Source organism: Sciurus vulgaris, assembly GCF_902686455.1.
Source record: "Sciurus vulgaris genome assembly, chromosome: 11".
Taxonomy (NCBI): Eukaryota; Metazoa; Chordata; class Mammalia; order Rodentia; family Sciuridae; genus Sciurus; species Sciurus vulgaris.
This window is the reverse complement of record NC_136472.1, coordinates 24206756-24226050: the sequence shown is the minus strand read 5'-3', so window position 1 is coordinate 24226050 and position 19295 is coordinate 24206756. Positions and strand designations below refer to the sequence as shown.

At 38.2% G+C, this 19295-nt stretch overlaps 1 protein-coding gene, 1 long non-coding RNA gene and 1 pseudogene across 3 annotated transcripts in view; 1 reads left to right on the top strand and 2 right to left on the bottom strand.

The window, feature by feature from the left end:
- Positions 1 to 19295, bottom strand: part of LOC306639797 (olfactory receptor 4C11-like) — a 337410-nt pseudogene that overhangs the window by 238946 nt on the left and 79169 nt on the right. The window lies entirely within an intron of this gene.
- Positions 1 to 19295, top strand: part of LOC306638485 (olfactory receptor 4S2-like) — a gene marked incomplete at both ends in the record, with an annotated part of 194242 nt that overhangs the window by 144742 nt on the left and 30205 nt on the right.
- On the bottom strand, positions 6322 to 7185 carry LOC306639256. Its single transcript, XR_013757579.1, has 3 exons — positions 7025 to 7185; positions 6826 to 6979; positions 6322 to 6777 (listed from the first exon to the last, which is right to left on the bottom strand). It is a non-coding gene; the product is annotated as an uncharacterized lncRNA (long non-coding RNA).

Sequence of the window (19295 nt, the reverse complement as noted above, 5' to 3'; positions counted from 1 at the left end):
ATGACCTCATGGTTGTGGTATGCCTCGTGCCTGGGAGTGCTCCTGTGCAGGGGCACAAGATGCCTAACTGCTGTGGCAGTACATTGATCTCAGGCACACAGCTCTTGGGCAGGAAGGAATTCTTTTGCTAGATAACCAGTGTTTCATCAGCTCCCTTCTCTGGTTCCTGCCCACCTTACATTAACTTTGGAATTGCTGACATAATTCTTTAGATCCACATTTCCATCAGAGAACAGAGCTCCATCTGATCTCAGTTTAATCTTCAAAATCTGTGTTTTATACTCCTTTGCCCCTCACTGAAAAGCCCCACGTTACCTGAGATAAGGCTCTGCCTCACCACCCTGCTACACATTAAAATGGCTCCAAAGTAAGCCTGACTTTAACTCATTTAAAGTTGTGTTCAAAAGTTTAATGCTTGTTGTAAAGATTACTGTGATCTCAAATTGGAACTCAGCCAAAATTCAAAATAGCTATTGCACAAACTGAATGTTTTACTGTTGATAACTCCATTTTGTATTTTCCTTGTAAACTCTAATTGTTGCCTGATCAATATTTTGCAGAAGTACTGCTTCAAGAGCGAACGCTGTAAATTAACTTGGAATAGTAAGCCATCACCTATAGAATAGATAATGTAAACCCTGATTAGCTAAAAGGGGGTAAATAACTGTAAAGTTATAGACATTAAAGCTAAAGCCCAGTACTCTTACTTTATGACTGGTGAGACTGTTTTGCTTGATGGTTAAGATCAAACTTAGAGATTGAGATTAAATACAGAGGTCAAGAAAAGTCCATATCTGGGTCTTGCCCTCAAAGTCAGCCTGAACCCAGGGAACAAGAGGACTTCTCCAAGGAGCTTTGCAACTCTGGGTCACACAACCTCCTGACCAAGGAGATTGATGAGTCCGCTAGAGGAAAAGCCACTCAGTGCATCTGCTGCAGATGAGGGTCATGGAAAAAAGGGAGACATCCCTGATGCTTTCAAGGAAAGCCATGTCATTGAGAAGACCCTGCCTAAACAAATGGCACTAATGGAGCTAAGAAGCTGCTCTTAAGTTCTCTATGAGTGACCCCTGTGGAAACTCAGCTGACTCTTTGATAGACAGGAACAGGTCACTTTGACCAGCTTGATCTTAAACACCTAGCAAATCAGTTAAAACTATAGTATAGCCGTTCTTGGGCATTTAAAAATAATAGTAACTAACAAGAGAAACTTCCAGAGTCAGAAGTTTTTAGTTTAAGGCCTACAGACACAGGTAGGCTTAATCTATGTTTGCTAGTAACAGAAGTATAGAGATCTCTACTAAATGTTGTGTTCACATTCCTGATTACCTAGACAATGTTAAAGCTCCCAAATAAAGGCCTGCCCTCTCCAGCCTTTGCTAGGCCTTGTTATGGGAACAACTTCTCAGTTCTTCCACCCCCTGGTGAGGAATTATTAACTTCTGTCATCTTTATAATATGCATTACCATGTTCCAGATCCTGCAACATTTATATTGTATCAATCTCATTTCAGTACTCATGTCTTTTTTTCTTCTCCCATAGAAACATCTATCCCCAGATGCCTTTATAGCCTGCTCTCCCCGCAACAGGACTTCTACCATGAACCCCTCAAGTGACCCAATTTCTTAAAAGGAACCTCCAAACTGCTTGCCCCATGCTGCCCACTTCCAGCTTGAAGACGTCAGATCGGTCATTACCTTTTCCCTACAGCAGTGGAGTTCCTAGTACTAAAGGGGTAAATGAAGTCAGAATTGGGGACAGGCAGTTAATGCAAAAATAGGGGATCAATCAAATCGAGAAAATGAAGTCCATTAAAATCATTGCCTTTGTAAGCCTGGGAGGAGAATGAACTTTTTACATCTCACCTGCAAAACCAACCCCAGTCACCTAGGCAGGAAGGAGAGAGAAGGCTTCAAAAAGAACTGGAGAGCAAGATTTTTTTATTTTTTATTAAAAAGAAAATGGGGGAATGTAAGGAATCTGGCTTCCCCCACCACCTGTCAATCTGCATTTACCTGCCTCTCTGGTTACAGGAATTTCTGGCCTCCCCATCACCTGTCAGTCTGCTTTCTTCCCGCCTCTTACCTTACAGGAATTTCCGGCTTACGCTGCTATAATCTTCCTGCCTCCCATATTACGTTCTAATATGTCATTGGTCCATCAGTCAGTCTGTAAGAATTCTCCTCCACGATTGGTTCCCCTCAGCCCACGAAATTCCTATGTCTGTGAGAAACCTTGCGCCATGCTCCTCTCTTTCTTTCTTCCCTTTTCCCCGAGTGGACGTGAATCATCTGCATAAAATAAAAGTTCCTTGTGTGAGACCTGTATCTGTGGAGCATTTTCTGGGAGCTAGCGGTGAACCATAACTGCCCCTAACAGTTCTATGGTGCTTCTTCATGACAATGTACACCATTCTTACATCTACAAAAATTTTTTTAAAATGTGCATATACATAATGCTATACAACTGTATCAGCATGTTAATCTGTCTAAATGTACCAATGCATACAGATATGGATCAACATATTATAACACATTTTTCAAGTATTGCCAGAGTGCATACTAATTTTAAAGTAGGTCTTCTCACATTTCAAATACCAAGAAAGGAATATTCCCTCAGAGGCTATAAATATGATTATAATCCAAATACAATACATTTCTGTAAGTTTTTATATGTATGTCATGTGTTTTTTTCTATTAACAAATATTTCCCACCCTGAGAATACAGTACTGAGATCATAAATTTTATTTTACAACATATTTTAGAAACAAGTGTGTCTAATATATAATATACACTTAGTTAATGTTTGTGTAAAAAATGTAATATTTGATTCATTCATTGACATTTTGATGAGTTAAAATCGCGTACTTTATTTTGCTGCCACTGAAAGGACTCCACATATCTGTGTGCCTGAGTGGCTGTGTCTGGAGAGGAAGCTCTGGATCAGGTTCTAGATGCAGTTGTGAGAATCAGGCTTTGAGATCACATTCTGAGCTTGCAAGTACTTGGACTCCCATCAAAGATAGGTGAAACTGTTTCTCACACATTGATGAGCACCATCTGTTAAGAGTCAGTTACCAAAACAAATGCTTTAACAATCTCATAGAGGTGCAAAAGACATTCTATTGGAATTTTAGTTTGAATGTATTAACCTGGGAATGAAATTGTGCATCCATTCTTATGCTTTATATTTTGAATAAAAAAGAAAGGAACCCCTAAAATTGAATCTTTGCCCTCTGTTGTGTCCTGTTTATTATGTTTTTTTTTCTCTTTTTGTTTTTTTTTAATTATCTATGAAATCCATTTGTATTTGAAGAAGTGATGCTTTAATATGGCACATGTGTTACAAATATATTTTATCATTTTTACAAATATCTTTAGCTAGAATGTATGTTATGTTAGAAGGAAAATAAAAAGGTTTCTTAAGCATTTTGCAAATTAAACTGAATATTAATATCCTTTTTGTGTCTACATTCTCTTCTTTAAAGTTAGGGTATAGAATATGGGAGAGATACACTTAGTTAGAATTTCTTTGAGAGTTTATGACTAAAGCAACCAGAGATTATTTTATTTTCTTCCTCTATTTCTCCTCCTATTCCCCCAACCTCCTCCATCTCTTCCCCCAAACTCCTCCTCCTTTGTCCCCTTCTCTCTCTCTATTTCATGGTATTGAGGATTGAACCCAGAGGCAATCTACCCTGGAACTGATGCCGCTGTTCACTGCTCCTTCTAATGTTGATGATTGAACACTAGAGAAGCACGCCAAGGCAAGCATATTAAGCAGGTTTTATTTGAAGGTAATAATACAGACTTCTCTCAACAGGAAGAAGGGGGCCATGGCTGATGTACTAAAGTCCCAAGAAGTGTGCTCACCCTACATCTTTTATAGATTAAAGTCTCTTTTGTTCTCCAGTTCTCTCCCCACTTATCTCTCCTTCCTGCCTACATGACTAGGCCTGGTTTTGCATTAAGTGAGAAACCATGGGCAGGGGGAGGGCCAGGGTGATTCAGGCATATAAGGGCCCAGGGGCCACAAACTATCAGCTCCTTGCTTGCAGTCCTTGATAAAGGCAGGTAAATTTGGTAATCAATGGGCTCAGGAGATTCTTGACATTCCATTCTTCCAGAGACAGTCTCCAACTTTCAAAGGCAGATGGCTTTATGGCCTCCATTTCCTCGATTTGACCTGATCGCCTATTTCTACACTAACTACCTGTCCTTAATTCTGGCTTCATCCCCCCCCCCCCCCTTTTGCTTTAGGAACTCCTAACTCCTGTAAGGAAAAGAAAGGGGGTGCTGATTGTTCTGCCTGCTTTGAAGCTGAAAGGGGGCAGTGAGGGGTAAGCAGTTTAGAGTTCCTTTTTTAAAAATTGGGTCAATCGAGGGGTCCAAGGTAGAAGTCTGGTTGGGGAAGAGCAGGTTGTAAAGTCATCTGGAGGTGGGTGCTTCTATGATAGAAGAACAAAAAAGACATGAGTACTGAAATGAGATTAGTACAAAGTAAATGTTGCAGCATCTGAAACGTGCCACTGAGTATCATGAAAATGACAGAAGTCAATCTCTCACCAGGAGGTGGAAGAACTGAGAAATTGTTCCCATAACTGGGCCTAGCAAAGGCTGCAGAGGACAAGGCCTTTATTTGGGGACTTAAACATTGTCCAGGTTATCAGCAATGTAAACACAACATTTAACTCTTAATGTCATAGATGTCCCCAGAAAATATAGTTAAGCTACTTAATGTCATCTGATTTTGTAAAATATCCCTTTATTGGTATAACCTGTGTTTAGTAGAGATCTCTATACTTCTGTTACTTAGGGCTAGATAATCATATGAGCAAACATAGATTAAGTCTACCTGTGTAGCTTAGGAAGGTCTGCAGGCCTTAAACTGACTAAAAACTTCTGACTCTGGCAGTTTCTCTTGATAGTTATCAGGCACATTTGCTGAAGAATCTTTCTTTCATTTGTAGCTTCCAGTCTTTATTCTGGTGGGCTAATACAAGTGTACATTTTAGTTACATTTAACTATTATTTCTTTTAAATTCCCAACAATGGCTATATTTTGGTTTCAACTGTTGTGCTGTGTGTCTAAAGATCAAGCTGGTCAAATTGAACTGGTTCCTATCTTGTTAAAGCGTCAGCTTAGTTCCCACAGGGGTCACTTGTAGAGAACGTAAGAGCAGCTTCTTAGCTCCACCAGTGTCATTGGTTAGGCAGGGTCTCTTGATGAGGTGGCTTCCTTTGGAAGCATCAAGGGATGTCACCGTTTTTCCATGACCCTCCTCTGCAGCAGATACACTGAGTGATTTTTCATCCTCTAGTCTCAACAATCTACTTGATCAGGAGGTTGTGTGACCCAGAGTTGCAACGCTCCTTAGAGAAGTTCTCTTGTTCGTGGTTTCAGGCTGACTGAGGGCAAAAGATCCAAATACTGGTCTATTCTGCCCTCTGTATTTAACTCTAATCTCTAAGTTTGAACTTAATCATCCAGCAAGCCAGTCTCACCAGTCATAAAGTAAGAGTACTGGGCTTTAACTTCAATGTCCATAACTTTACAGTTATTTACCCTTTCATCTAGCTGGAGTCTGTATTAGTATTAGAAGTTACCACTATCTGTTCTATAGGTTATTATCACAAGTTACCTAGCTTGTGTGTTCTTGAAGCAGCTACTTCTGCAAAACATTAACAGGTAACAGTTTTGCAAAGCGAAATTAGCAAGAGCAAAAATATATTCAGCTTGTATAATAGCTATCTTGAATTTTGATTGAGAACCACATTATATCCCCTATTTGAGATCATAGTAATTTTACAACAAAAACCAATCTTTTGAATATAACTTTAAATAAGCTGAAGTCTGACTTATTTTGGAGGCATTCTATTATGCAGTAAAGTAGGAGGCAGAGCCTTATGTCAGGTAAGGCGTGGCTCTTTACAAATCTTAAGTGTTCTAATTCTGATGTTGATTTTTGCTTCTTTCTTAAATGTCATTTTAAGAAGTTTACATATATTGATTCCTGAGTCTATATGAACACTAGTTAAAACAATTTAACATTATATCTAAAACATGAATTAAAGAAAGCCTGAGAGCTTTTAACTTTACTTTTGTGTGTAAAGTGGCAAAATGTTTTCATGTTTCACAATATTAACCTTTAAACAAGTCAGGCTCTAACTTTTATAAATACATTTATATTTGAAATTCTTTATCTCAGCATAAAAAGTAACAAATTTTACATATACCCTATTGATAGCAGGTTATATAATAGAAAATTAAATGATAGAAATAAATCCCCAATTAAAATTTACTCTTTATAAATTTGATTACCATTGCAGACAAGTTTAATCTGGAGAATAGCAGAGCTTGATAAATTTCCTGCTTTAAATACTTGTATACCTGGAAAATATGAACACATTTAATATACAACTAGTGACCATTTCACAATTACCTTGACACTTTTATCTTACCAAATTTAGTTTTTAAAGAAAAATGTAGACTCTGTAACATAGTACAATACTCTAACAGTTGTTTAACCATAATTGTATAAACCCCAATTTTTAAGACTAATTGTTCTAAAGAATAAAACTTAATAGACATAAAGTAAGAGTAAATTAGTGTTTCTAAGAAATCCTTGTCATTTTACCATATAGAATAAACTTTGGCTTATATGAGAACACTAGCATTTCACCTTAGGAAAAACCGTAAATAACTTTAGCTGTCTCACATACATACAACCAACTTAGTTACACACAAACTTGTTGAAACTTGCCCATTATGTACACTCAGGCTTTCTTAGCACTTACTTAGACCCTCATGTATTTCATCACACAAGCACTTTCTTACCCACAAACATTTCCTTTTCCCTTTTACTAAATATGTTTCCATACCCAGAACCTTTTATTTTCTCTTTCCTATTTGTTGACCCCTTTTTGTTCACATTCTGAAACAACTCTTATGAAATTTCTGAATTTAGATAAATTACTCTTTTTTAATAAGATTAAATATTTTGTTGTTTATAGTACTCTAACTGAAACACAGTTGAAACTTTTGGGACCCTTTGTATATAGAATTGCACTTGTTAGGACATAATTCTTAGTAGCCTTGTTTTTAGTTTAGTGATGACACAAAGCAAGTCTAAACCCTTTTATTTACTAACCTATGAAAACACCAATAATGTTTAAGTATGATACCTCATTTAAGGAGTTAAAAGTACTCGATGTTATTTAACAAGTAGCATTTTAACTTTGTAAATTAATCAGATATCTCTACAAACACATTTGAATAATCCCACACATGTTAACTCTAATTCACTTATTCTGTAAAAATGAAGGTATCAGACAATTGTCCTGAACAGTATTTGTTGTCTCTTTCCTGTTGAAGAAAAGTCCTAGAAACAATTGATATTAGACACTTTATTAACATCAATATTTTATTAGCTTGACCACCTAGAGACTTGTGAGTTATTTTCAAAGACATTTTACTTTTATTAGTTTACCCAATTTGAATTGAACCTTTAAATCACATGAATTAAAAGTGTCTGGATCCATTTTTAAATTTTAATTTTAGGAGCACTCAGTTTTGATACAGACAAAACATGACATCAGACAGCATGACATACAAATAACACAAAATCAAAGGCCTTGCAACTTTATAGGTGAATCTCCATTGCAGTGTAACAGATGTTCAAAAACTCTAGTTGAATAAAAAATAGAACTGATCAAAAAAATCATGACCTCAAAAAAATATAGAATTAAAAAAAAAAAAAAGAGTCCTGGAAAAATGATACGGCCGTTAATTACTTTAGTAAGCCACCATAAAATTTACTTCTGCTACAGTTTAGGTAAGGCTCTTTTTTACCTTTTTTTTCCATGGGTTTGAGACAGGTCTCCTACTGATCCTTTAGGCTTCTTTTATTTACATTTCAATGTAAGCCTTGACTGAGATCTGGAAGGATCTAACAGGTTTTAACAGAAACCTGTGCCTAGGGCATTTTAGCCATCTCATCAGGACAGTGGATATCAAAGAAAATTATGAGACCTTATTTTTCATTACTTTTGAGAATGAAGCTACTTTGCTAAGTTCCTCACTGAGATATCCCATTGGTTATTGAGCTGCCTATGGCTGCTTATCCAGGATTTATTTTCCCCTTCATGACAAACAGGTTAAATCTTGCTTCATAGGTAAACTGAGGACAGGAGCTTGAAGTATGGACCCTTCTTGATATTCCTGGGGCAGAATATTGTCCTACAGTGGCTATTTTCTGTAGTATTGAACCTGTTGATGACATAATTAAGCTTTATCTTTGAGATCTTATAATTCCTATTAGCTAAGAAGTTTAGGAGTTCCATAATGGCCTTTTGATATTCCTCCTGGGTGGAGGCACATAAAGGATGCCATTTACTTACTGGAGAACAATCACAGATGTTTTATCTCTGAATTTTGTTAAGTCCTTAGCTAAGGTTTGTCTGGAACAGGTGAGGTCCATCTAAATTCTGAGGCAACATTGTCTAGGTTAGTTGAGATCCAGTATCTGGTTCCTCAAAGGCAAACAGAAATTGCCATTCAGAGTGTAGCATAGACAGGAAAAGTCATCTTTTAAATCTAACTTAGTAAACCAAGCAGCAGTTGAAATCCAAGATAAACGTGTATGGATTAAGAACTACAGGGTGGGGGAAATTACTGCTTCATTATTCTAAGGTTTTGGACTAGGCAGTTTGTTTTTTAACTCCTAAAATTGGCAAATTGCATGGACTATTGCAAGGCATTAAAAGTTTCTATCAGTTTGAAAGATCTTTAATAGGTCCTTTATCTTGCCTATATGTTCCCTTTTCTTCCTTTTTGATGTCTATTAAAAAATGGAAAATGCAAGCTGAGAAGGTCATCTGAGGATTGATCAGGGCCACGTGCCAATTTTTGTAATTTCCTCTAAATATTTGGGGCTCACTAAATGATAAATTTATACTTTAAAAGTAGGTGGCCCTTTATGGATTCAGGATTCAGAGTGGTGTGTTTTCTTATTGCTTTCCTAAGTCTCTTCATTAAAATAGCAGGACTTTCCTGAAGAATGCATAATAGTTTTTTTAAGCATCCTACTCATTATTCAAATCCCAGTTAGGATGGTTTCTGTGAACTGCTTGTTCTCTAGATGCTTATTAGCATAATTTTCCAGGTGAAGTCAAATACCTGGCAGAAGTTTTGAAACATCTTAATATTTATTAGGATCCTCCAAAAGCCTCTTTAAATTTATTTTTGTCTGTCTTAAGTTGGGAGGGTCCCCTTGATTTTCCTTCCTTAGTGGGCGATTCCTCAAGGCTTTCTCCTCTCATGGTAGAAATTATTGATGTCAAGCATAGTAACATATGAAAGGCACTTTTCTTGATCGTTTGTAATTTAGCAGTATGCAGGCTAGTGGTGAACCTGGCAATACTGTTGAGAGAGAAGCTTCCTTCTGAGTTAGAAGTATTAGGGACGTCTCCCTAACTTTGAGCTTCCTTACAACCCAGAAAAACCCATCTCTCATTACCTGGCTTTGCCAAAGTTATTTCTGGCCTTCTTTTGCAAAGTGCTAGGATCCTAGTTTGCCCTGTGCTAGAGACCCTGGGAGGATTCAGACTTAAGGGCATTACTGCTTTCCTCCTGTCACTATAAACTCCTAATTATGACAAAATGATGACAAAAGTAAAAAGTGTGCCTTTTGCCTATCTTTTTGCCCTGTAGACTAAAGGAATCTCCGAAGGGTGAGGGGACATGTGTTGGTTGTTAGTCATATAACGCCCTTTGCTTGGAGGGTCACAAGGGAGGGGTTTTTAAATGCCTCCCTCTTGCAGCTTAAAAAGAACACAGTGAGCACATTTAAGCACAGGAACAGTAATGGGGAGACTCTAGATGTCTAGACTAGTGAAGGCTAACTATGCGAACAAAGGGAACCTGAGCATTTTCATACTAATCATCCCAGGACTTAATCCTACAGCTTGAATTCCTAATGTCTGACCTGCAAGGGAAGGGGAGCATCCAGGAGGGAGTGGATGTGCGGGAGTGTTGTGCACTGTAGGGCCCATACAGAGGCAAAGGTGATTGACGCTTTCCCTCAGTGTCATTCATCTACTGATCACTCTGGATACCCCTCAGGGCTGTCGGGAGGGGAAGTCCAGAGAAGGAACCTTTGGGGTCCACCGGAGAGTAGCTGAGGCCGAGAACCCCGCAGCTGTTCCAACCCGTCCTCCGTCTCCTCGCATCCTGGGCAGATCAGGACTAGGGACACTGTGTACTCGCGGCAATTGTGCTCCAGGTCTGGACAGAAAAGTAGGAAATGGCTTCAGCAGAGTCCAATATGCCTACAGAGCAGGTGTTGGAAACTTGCCTGGACCGGGAAACTTCTCACCAGAGTCTTAAGAATGGGGGCTTCACTAACTGCATTTAAGTAGCTGATGGGTGCCCATTTTGTCCTCCAAAAATAAAGAGACAGAAAGATGCACCTCAAGCAGATGTGGGGTGCATGGAGAGAGAAGCTTACTTACCTTGGTGTAAATCTTGGTGGGACCTCCAAATCCAATACCTTCTGCTCCTTCTAATGTTGAAGATTGAACACTAGAGAAGCACGCCAAGGCAAACATATTAAGCAGGTTTTATTTAAAGGTAATAATACAGACTTCTCCTGAAAGGAAGAAGGGGGCCATGGCTGATGTTCTAAAGTCCCAAGAAGTGTGCTCACCCTACATCTTTTATAGATTAATGTCTCTTTTGTTCTCCAGTTCTCTCCCCACTTATCTCTCCTTCCTGCCTACATGACTAGGCCTGGTTTTGCATTAAGTGAGAAACCATGGGCAGGGGAAGGGCCAGGGTGATTCAGGCAGATAAAGGCCCAGGGGGCACCAATTATCAGCTCCTTGCTTGCAGTCCTTGATAAAGGCAGGTAAATTTGGTAATCAATGGGCTCAGGAGATTCTTGACATTCCATTCTCCCAGGGGCAGACTCCAACTTCCAGAGGCAGATGGCTTCATTTCCTCCAATTGACCTGATCCCCTATTTCTACACTAACTACCTGTTCTTAATTCTGGCTTCAGAACTACATTCCCAGGCCATTTGTTTTGTGTTTTTTGAATTTTATTTATTTATTTATTTATTTATTTTTTTTTTTGAGGAAGTAGGGCTTTATTCTGCAACATGCTTTGACCACCTGCCACAGACATAAACAGTTATAACTCAGGTACTGGCCAGCAATGTTCCTTGTGGACTACATGCAGGGTGCTAAAAACCATTTGGATTTTGAGACAGAATCTCACTAAATTGTTGAGAAAGTTTTGGAAATCGAGATTCTGGAATTTACTGGGATTATAGGCCATTGGTACTGTGCCCAGAACAGAGATTATTGCTTGACTCCCTGGTGCTGCCTGTACCTGAAATTTTAAGGGTTGTTTGATTTATGGTGATTGTTCTCCTTCTTCTTCCTTGGTATTAGTCCCAGAGTCTCCTTAGGTCCTACAGAGACTTTTCTGAAGGACTCAGAAAAATAACAAAATGGAAAGAATTTAATGTTAAGTAACAAGTATGATTTAAAAGATGAAACCACAGTGTAATAGAGGCTGAATTTAGAATTGAAAAGAACTACATAAATTGTGAGGTAATTTTTATTCAAGGCAGGGGATAAGATAAAACTGTCAGAGAGATCCAAGATGGTGAACTAGATGGAGGCTGCATTCCTTGTCGCTCTGTAACTCCGGTTTCAAGCAGAGGATATCTATTTCTTGGTAAGGCACTTGTTGCTGCTTATCGATCCCCTGCTGTTTACCACATTTGTCTGTTGTGATCACCTGCAGTCTGCCAGCATATTGACACCTTTTTTGAGTGCAGATTGCTCACTGTCAGGTGCCTATCATCCACCATTTGCCTGCCTCTCACATGTCCATCACCTGCCTTACACCTATCCATCACCCAATGCACAAGGTTCACCTCTGGATCGTACAACAACAGTAAGCAAACTGATCGCCAACTGCCAGTGGAGAACCAGCTGCTTGCTTTGCCTTGAAATTCACTGTTACAGTACCTGCAGGTTTAATTACACATGGTTGCCGCCATTTTGAGACAACAGCCAGGCCCCAGAGGACCCCTAGCTGGGCTGACTGAGCACAGCCTCCAGGATCCCTCAGCCCCACCAATCACTCCCAGCCTCTGGGGCCCTCACATCCACTGACTGCTCCCTGCCACCAGGTCCCCCAGACCAACTGACTGTGGCCTATTATGTGGACCCCAGACCAACTGATTGCAACTGGCCTCCAGGATCCCACAACCACACCAAACACACCCAACCTCCAGGACCCCTGCCTGACCAACTGCATTCCGCCTCCAGGAACTCCTGCTGGCCACGGCCACGGCCACACCCTGAGCTGCAGCTCCCCATTTGCCAACACATTTTGAAGCCAGAGTGCCCATCTTGGATGATCCTGGAAGCCTTAGCCCCGATCATTAGGTGGTGCAAATCCCATCATGAGACACCTGCTGGAGGCTTGAAGCTCATTGTCAGGTACCTTTCATGCATCAGGCTACTAAACTCTGGGAGGATTCATTACTATATGACTGTTATACTATAGATTTTCTTTTATCTCCTTATTGAAAAAATTATAAGTTTTTATTTCTTTACTTTTCTTGCTCTCTTTTTTTTTTGTCTACCTGTTTCCACAGAGTCTCTTTCTCCCTTTTTAGCATACTAACATCCAATTTCTTATGATTCCATTTTCACCCTATTATTTAGAACTTCTGTATATTCTTTCCTTATCCCATTAACAGCCACATTCTACATCCCTCTGCATCTTCTTTGTCCTCCATTAGAAACTGCAGACCTTATTGCAAATCTGTTTGTTTTACTAAAGATAATATTTGAACTCATTCTGTTTATTATGACAATTTTGTTATTGTCCTCATAGGGGCTATTTGGTCTAGGATTGCATAGTATCTAAATTGGGCACTGCTAATATTGATCTCCCCTTAAAGAAAGGGTTTTGAAACCTACAGGGCCACTATAAGCCTATAGGGGAAAATCTGCAATACCCCAGATCTGCACTGCTAGAGGGAAAGTTACATGAAAAACATGAAAAAACAAGGGAAGAAAATGATCCAAACAAATCTAAATTCTATATTAATAGACCAATGACAATATGGTAGAAGAAATGTCAGAAAAGGACTTCAGATTACACATGATTAAGAAGATTCCTAAAGCAAAGAATGAGATAAGAGAGCAAATGCAGGCAATGAATGATAATACCACAAAGCTGAAAGAGCAAGTTCAGGAAGCAAAAGATCATTTCAACAAAAAGATAGAGATTCTAAAAAAACAAAAACAAAACAAAACAAACAAACAAACAATAACAACAACAGCAACAACAACAACAACAAAAAAAAAAAAACAAATGAAATACCTGCAATGAAGGAAATAATAAATCAAATAAAAAACTTAATGGAAAGCATCACCAAAAGACTAGACCACTTGGAAGATAGAACCTCAGACAATGAAGACAAAATATTTAATCTGGAAAATAAAGGTGCCCAAGCAGAGAAGATGGTAAGAAATCATGAACAGAATCTCCAAGAACTATAGGACATCATGAAAAAATCAAATTTAAGAATTATTGGGATTGAGGAAGGCACAGGTATACAAACCAAATGAATGAACAACCTATTCAATGAAATAATATCACAAAATTTCCCAACCCTGAAGAATGAAATGGAAAATCAAATACAGAACATTAAATGCACAAAATCACAGGAGGTCCACACCAAGGCACATTATAATGAAAATGCCTAACATTCAAAATAAAAATAGGATTTTGAAGGCCATGAGAGAAAAGCATCAGATTACATATAGGGGCAGAACAATATGGATAGAAGCCGACTTCTCAACCCAGACTCTTAAAGCTAGAAGTGCCTGGAACAACGTATTTCAAGCTATGAAAGAACATCTTTGCCAACCAAGATTCCTATACCCAGCAAAACAAACCTTCAGCTTTGAAAATGAAATAAAATCCTTCCATGATAAACAAAAGTTAAAATAATTTACAGATAGAAAGCCTGCACTAAAGAATGTTCTCAACAAAATATTCCATGAGGAGGAAATGATAAACAACAATGTAGGTCAGCAAAGGGAGGATCTACCTTAGAGAAAAACCACTCAAAGGAGAAACCAAGCCAACTTAAAAACCAAAAATAAGCCAAATGACTAGGAATACAAATCATATCTTAATAATAACCGTGAATGTTAATGGCCTAAACTCATCAATCAAAAGACACACACTGGCAGATTGGATTAAAAAGAAAGATCCAACAATATGCTGCCTGAAAGAGACTCGTCTCACAGAAAAGACATCCACAGACTTAAGGTGAATGGTTGTGAAAAAACCTACCATGCACATGGACTCAGTAAAAAAGTGGGGGTTTCCATCCTTATATCAGATAATGTGAACTTCAAGCCAAAGTTACTCAGAAGGGATAAAGAAGGACTTTTCATACTGCTTAAGGGAACCATAATTCAGGAAGACATAAAGACAGTAAATATTTATGCCCCAAACAATGGTGCATCCCTGTACATCAAACAAATCCTTCTCAATTTCAGGAATCACATAGACCACAACACATTAATTCTGGCTGACTTTAACTCACTGCTGTCACCACTAGACAGATCTTCCAAACAAAAATCGACCAAAGAAACCATAGAACTCAATAACACAATCAATAACCTAGATTAATAGACATATACAGAATATTCCATCCATCACCAAGCAGATTCACTTTCTTCTCAGCAACACTTGGAACCTTCATGAAAATAGACCATATATTATGCCACAAAGCAGCCCTTAGGAAATGCAAAAAAATAGAGATACTGCCCTGTGTTCTATCAGGTCATAATGGACTGAGAATAGAAATCAATGACAAAATAAAAATCAGAAATTACTCCAACACCTGGCGACTAAATAATATGCTATTGAATGAAATATGGATAACAAAATTCATCAGGGAAGAGATAAAAAAAATTGTGGGAGTCAGTGAGAATGTCAATACAACATATCAAAATCTCTGGGACACTATGAAAGTGGTACTATGAGGAAAATTCATTGCATGGAGTGCATTTCAGAAAAGAATAAAATGTCAACAACTAAATGACCTAACATTACAGCTCAAAGCCCTAGAAAAAGGAGAACAGAATAAGAGCAAAAGTAGTAGAAGACAGGAAACAATTAACATCAGATCTGAAATCAATGAAATTGAAACAAAAGAAACAATTCAAAAAATTGACAAAACAAAAAGTTGGTTCTTTGAGAAAGTAAACAAAAGAGACAAACCCTTAGCCACACTAACAAAGAGAAGGAGAGAGAAAACTCAAATTACTAAAATTCATGATGAAAAAGGAAATATCACAACAGACACCACTGAGATACAGAACATAATGAGAAGCTACTTTGAAAATCTGTATTCCAACAAAATGGAAACTACCAAAGGCATTAACAAATTTCTAGAAACATATGCTCCTCCCAAACTGAATGAGGAGGACATACACAATTTAAACAGATCAATATCAAGCAATGAAATAGAAGAAGCCATTAAAAATCCAAGAAAAGCCCAGGACCATACAGATTCTCAGTCGAGTTCTACAAGACCTTCAAAGAAGAACTTCAATACTTCTCAAAGTATTCCAGGAAAAAGAAAAGGAGGGTACCCTACCAAACACATTCTATGAAGTTAATATCACCCTCATACACAAACCAGGAAAAGGCACATCAAGTAAAGAAAATTTTAGACTAATATCCTTGATGAATATAGATGCAAAGTTCCTTAACAAAATATTGGCAAACCATATCCAAAAACATATTAAGAAAATTGTGCACCTCGATCAAGTGGGGTTCATCTCTGGAATGCAAGAGTGGGTTAACATCTGTAAATCAATAAATGTAAATCATCATGTCAATAGACTTAAGGATAAGAATCATATGGTTATTTCGATTGACACAGAAAAAACATTAGACAAAATACAACACCCCTTCGTGCTCAAAACACTAGAAAAAATAGGGAGAGTAGGACATACCTGAACATTGTAAAGACTATTTATACTAAGCCCATGGCCAACATCATTCTTAATGGAGAAAAACTGAAAGCATTCACTTTTAAAACAGGAACAAGATAGAATAGGAAAAGAGGAACTTAAGCTGTCACAATTTGCAGATGACATGATTCTACATTTAGAGGATCCAAAAACCTCTCCAGTAAACTGCTAGACCTCCTCAATGAATTCAGCAAAATATCAGGATATAAAATCAACTTGCATAAATCTAAAGCATTTTTATATGCAAGTGACAAAACAGCTGAAAGGGAAATGAGGAAAACAACTCCATTTGCAACAGCCTCAAAAAAAAAAAAAAAAAAAAAAAAAAAAAACTTGGAAATCAATCTAACCAAAGAGGTAAAAGAACTTTACAATTAAAACTACAAAACATTGAAGAAAGAAATTTAGCAAGACCTTAGAAGATGGAAAGATCTCACATGTTCTTGGATAGGCAGAATTAATATTGTCAAAATGGCCATTCTACCAAAAGTGCTATACAGATTCAATGCAACTCCAATTAAAATCCCAATGATGTACCTTACTAAAATAGAGCAAGTAAACATGAAATTCATCTGGAAGAATAAGAAACCCAGAATAACTAAAGCAATCCTCAGCAGGAAGAATGAAACAGGGGTATCCCAATACCAGAACTTCAACTCTACTACAAAGCAATAGTAACAAAAACGGCATGGTATCAGTACCAACATAGACAGGTAGATCAGTGGTACAGAATAGAGGACATGGACACAAACCCAAATAAATACAATTTTCTAATACTAGACAAAGGTGCCAAAAATATGCAATGGAGAAAAGATAGCCTTTTCAACAAATGGTGCTGGGAAAACTGGAAATCCATATGCAAAAGAATGAAATTAAACCCATATCTCTCACCCTGCATAAAAATCAACTCAAAACGGATCAAGGACCTTGAAATCAGAGCAGAGACCCTGCATCTTATAGAAGAAAAAGTATGTCCAAATCTTCAACTTGTTGGCTTAGGATCAGACTTCCTTAACAGGACTCCCATAGCACAAAAAATAAAAGCAAGAACCAATAACTGGGGTAGATTCAAACTAAATAACTTTCAGCAAAGGAAACTATCAGCAATGTGAAGAGAGAGACTACAGAGTAGGAGAATATCTTTGCCACTCATACTTCAGATAGAGCGCTAATTTCCAGAATATATAAAGAACTCAAAAAACTCTACACAAAGAATACAAATAGTCCAATCAACGAATGGGCTAAAGAAATGAACAGACACTTCACAGAAGAAGATGTACAAGCAATCAATAGATATATGAAAAAATGTTCAACATCTCTAGTAATAAGAGAAATGCAAATCAAAACTATACTAAGATTCCATCTCACCCCAATTAGAATGGCGATTATCAAGATTACAAGCAACAATAGATGTTGTCAAGGATGTGGGGAAAAAGGTACACTCATACATTGATGGTGGGTTTGCAAATTAGTGCAGCCACTCTGGAAAGCAGTGTGGAGATTCCTTAGGAAACTTGGAATGAAACCACCATTTGACCCAGGGATCCCACTCCTTGGCCTATACCCAAAGGACTTAAAATCAGCATACTACAGAGATATAGCCACATCAATGTTCATAACTGCTCAATTCACAATAGCCAGACTGTGGAACCAACTAGATGTCCTTCAATTGATGAATGGATAAAGAAACTGTGATATATACATATATGTATATATATATGTATATACATATACATACATATATACGTATGTACATATATATACAAATATGTATGTGTATATATATATATATATATATATACACACACAATGGAATATTACTCAGCTACAAAGAATAATAAAATTATGGCATTTTCATGCAAATGGATGAAATTGGAGAATATCATGCTAAGTGAGATAAGCCAATCTCAAAATACCAAAGGACGAACAATCTCACTTATAAGTGGATGATGACACATAATGGGGGGTGGAGAGGGGGCAACAATGGAGGAAGAAGGGACTGTATAGAGGGAAAAGAGGGGTGGTATGGGTGGGGGGAAAGGAAACAATAACAGAATGAATCAGACATCATTACTCTATGTAAATGTATGATTATGCAAATGCTATGCTGTTACTCCATGTACAAACAGAAACAACATGTATCCCATTTGTTTACAATAAAAAAAAAAGTCCTATACCAGATCACACTGAACAGTTGGCTCTACAGAAGTGTAATTTTATGTCCATTATTTCTGTCTCCCTCTATTTCTATCTGTGTGTCTAGATTCTATTAACAAACCATCGTAACTTGACTCCTCAACTCCTGCGTGAGTCACGAGTTCGGCCCCAGCGGGCTGGAATAAAAGCCTCTTGCGGTTTGCATCAAGTGACGCCTCCTCGGTTGATTGGGGTTGCCATCGATCCGTGGGACAGAGTTGGGGTTTCCTTTTTGGGGGCCTTACATTTGGGTCTCATCCGGAATAAGACGGCCCCCCCTTATCCACGGAGTCGACCTTGGAGGTAAGAAGGGGTTCCCCAAAGTTGTCTGTCTTTGTCTTGTGTTTTGTTAGTTGGTCTGGTTCTGTGAGCGCGCTTTCGGTTTCGGTTTCACAGCCATTCATTGACTCGTGAGAGTGGCCCAACAGTGGTCGGTAGACGTGCCTGGAGGGCCACAGCTTGCAGCCCTGGGGGACGCCCCAAGGGTGGAGGAGAGCCAGGGATGCCTGGTAGTCTCCATCAGTAAGGGCGCTGATCGGGTTAAGATCGCGCCCGTCTGATTCTGTTGCATGTATGTGGCGGACAAGGTGGAGGAATGGTTGGAACAATTGTGGGGTTCTTGGCCCGGGCTACTATCGGGTGAACCCCAAAGGTTCCTTCTCCGGACTCCCCCTCCCGACAGCCCTAAAGGGTAACAGCAAAGTAGCTTCATTCTCAAAAGTAATGGAAAATAAGGTCTCATAATTTTCTTTAACATCCAACCTGTCCTGATGAGATAGCTAAAATGCCCTAGGCAAAAAGTTTCTGTTAAAACCTGTTAGATCATTCCAGATCTCAGTCAAGGCTTACATTGAAATATAAATAAAAGAAGCCTAAAGGCTCAGTAGGAGACTGGTCTCAAACCGAGGGAAATAAAAGGTAAAAAGAGTCTTTAAAACTCCAGCAAAGTAAATTTTATGGTACTTTACTAAAGTAATTAACGGCTGTATCATTTTTCCAGGACTCTTAATTTTTT